A 3,696-nucleotide genomic window follows, 5' to 3' on the forward strand; every position below is an offset into this window, starting at 1 on the left:
ACGGAGGTTTTTGTCAGCACGCATGCATTTGGACAAAACAAATGTTAAATTATACATGCTACAATCTATAGATATCCAAAATAATTTGATCGAATATACAACCGCGTCCATTAAGCTATTTTTGCATGTCACATCCATTTTAACATAGGGACATTCTCATTCCCTCTCCACTGAACCCTTCCACCCCCTCTCTCCTCACCTGAATGAACGGTTGACACCCCAACACACTTCACTGATGGACACGCGCAATTACGCACATCTGCGTCTGAGCGTCCAATGAGCAGAAGCCAAAACAGAGCCGCTATGTGTTCCAGTCCATGGCACTGCCACTGTGCCACGCTGCCAGCCTCCGTGTGTGAAGACTCATTTGAGCTCGTTCAATTTACATTCCAGATTTGTTTTTATTCACGGAATAGATAAAACGTTTGAGGATTACACGTTTTGTACATCAATTTAATTAATCACAAAAACACTAACAGTGTAAGTGCAAGCTGTTCTACAACATGATTACATAGAATGCATTCGTTGTTCATTATTATTAGTAAAGTTATAGAGAGAACGTATATGGTTGTGGTTTAGTAATTATTAAATGTAGCCTATGTACAGATTTTTTTGTTAATTTATAAGTTAACAAAATAAAAGAGAAATTATTGGAAAAAACGACGTGAATTCAGTTGTTCAAATGCAAACCTCATTAAAAAGACACTAATAATAATATTATTGTATTATTATTATTAGATGGATACTAGTGATTCCAAATATATACAGTAAACTGTAAAAAGACAGTACATTTTAAAAAAATTATAGTAATGCTATTTTTCATACATTTTAAAAAAAGGAAAAAAAAAATTGTTACGCACACGCACACACGAAACGCACGCACGGACGGACGGACGCACGCACGCACACACACACACGCACGTCGCACGCACACGCACGTGCAGATATACCTGTCTCGTGGATGTGATGGATTCTGGCCTTTGAGCGCAGCGTCATGTGAGCTGAAGCAAACCCACGGAGCGAAATGATCAAAGAGATGCGAGCTGATGTTCCAACACTGATGACACCACAATCACACACACACACAATCACACACACACACACACACACACACACACACACACACACACACACACACACACACACACACACACACACACACACACACACACACACACACACACACACACACACACACACACACACACACACACACACACACACACACACACACACACACACACACACACACACACAAAGATGGCTTTGATTGGGTAAAGATGCCTTGGACTATATCTAATGCCTCTATACAGCTAGCCTATATATATATATATTATTGAATTAACGTTGTATTTTTTACTAAAAAGTGAACACGTTATAAAGTAATAAATGAATGTGGATATGGATAGAAGTATGAATGGATTTGCTAAGTAATATTTATTACACTGTTAAAAATGCTGGGCTGTTTTAACACAATTTTGGGTCAAATATGGCCGTTGGGTTAAATTTTATATACAATTTTTTACCCAATGTTTGGGTTTGTCCATATTTGACCCAAAATTGGGTTGAAACAACCCAGCATTTGTTAGAGTGTATTAAAGTTCTTTTCATATTTCTGCAACAAAAAAAACAAAAAACAAAAAGGTGAACGAATCAATAAAAAATTACGAATCATATTACATTATATTATAATAGATTATATTATATTTACCTTAATACACGTGGATGTAAACAATGTAACCATTATTTATTATTAATAATATAAAGTAAAACGAGTTTTAAAAAATGTTTAAAACGTTAATAAATACAATGACTTTGATAGGTCTTGTTGTTTTATGGGTTTCTTTTCGAATGACAATGAAATGGTTTCATGCATGCTGGTTTTACCACACTTTTTTGAAAGAAAAAAAACGAGAAAACAATTATCTCAAATTAATATGTTACTTTGTGAGGTATACTTCATTTCAATATTTGAATAGGCCTAAATTTAATGATCCAGCAACTAGAATGTTTTCTATAAACAAATATTAAAATGTACAAAACAAAAAAATCAAAGTTACTTTTATTTAAAAAATGTAATCACCGTCATATAGGTGTCCTTTCCTGTATGAATGGCATTTTAAATGTACATTTAAATAACTTAATAGATAAATATAGAAATGAATCTGCAGAGATGTGTTCATGACTCTATGTCGTGCTGAATGCTCCCTGGAATGGAAATAACTGATCATCATCAGCTGATTATGGCGCATGTAACCGGAGGAGCAACATCAGACACGATTTATGTAGTTCCCTGAGAAGCACCATGCGCTTTTAAAAGAGGGATTTAATTTGGAGTGCACTCCGGGTGCATATCAGCGCTTATGAAGATAAATGCTATCACAAGAGCACGCTGTTCCGTGGGAACTCCAGCTGAATCCATCACCGCAGTTCTGGACGGAGGACTGAATCATCTCATCACAAATCCCGAGAGGACCAAAGGTCAAGGTTTCAAGTTGGATTTGTCACATGCACAACATGCACAGCATATACAGCACAGCTTATTGACAATCAATTGTGTCATCCTGAAGACTGGGCAAAATTACACATCAACACAAATAAGTTATGTATTCACAAATAAGTTATATTCTTAAATAAATAAATACACTGAAGGTAAAAAAAAAAACGAAAACTGCTTGTAACACCCATATTCTCGAGAACATTTCGTTAAAATGTATTTAACTGATTGTTTTTGACAATAATAATCATGCCAGTAACCATTATATGTTGACAGACAATCAGTTAGTTAAATATGAATCAGGTGATTCAAGTCAGTATTTGAATGAATGGAATGATACTTTTTTTTTGCCTGGATGTATAAAGTTATTAAAAATACAAAAATATATAATACATTATTATTAATAATAAGCAATTTTGTTTATATATATATATAAAGTGCTGTAGTGTGAAAACTGTACAAATATTTTTTTCATTTTACATGTATTATTATTATTATTATTTATTAAATAAGCAATGAACCTACACTGTTTTAAAATATTATTACATTTTTTAAAATGTTTTAGCACCAAATTAAAGCTATTTTTTGTCATGTGTACCTCCATGCCTGTATCAATATCATTATTTAATTTTTTTTTACAAATGTATATTTTTAGCTTTTTATGAGAATAAAAAAATTACATCATCGTCTTTTTTTGTGAACATTTTCTTGCAAATAATAAAGTGTACACCCAACGTGTATGCCTACATAGAAAGTATGAATTAGATATAAACGTTTTGTAAATTTGTAAAATGAAACAAACAAAAATAAATAAATCTAAGACCTTGCCACTTGTTTGAAAGATTTTTAAAATATGTTTCCTTTTTTATTATCTTGGACTTCCTTATTTGTCATTAACCCAATTATATCCAACTTGTAGTCTATAATATGCAAACATTTCCCTAGGCCTATACAACATGACATGGGCTACATGTAATATATCGCAGAGCAGAAACATGCATTGAAGATTGGTGTTTTCTAAAGTGTGTGTAGAGATGGGAGAGTAATGAATGTGCATCCGTGTCTGTGCGTCCACAAATACGCGCTGTGTAACGTGTGTGTGTGTGTGTGTGTGGTGAAGCAGCTCTCCGGAGAGGTGTAGTTGCTCGCATAAGGGTTTGATTAAGCTGTGATCAGCTCTCCGCTCCACAATGAGGAAA

The sequence above is a fragment of the Phoxinus phoxinus genome, assembly GCF_949152265.1.
Source record: "Phoxinus phoxinus genome assembly, chromosome: 12".
NCBI classification, from domain to species: Eukaryota; Metazoa; Chordata; class Actinopteri; order Cypriniformes; family Leuciscidae; genus Phoxinus; species Phoxinus phoxinus.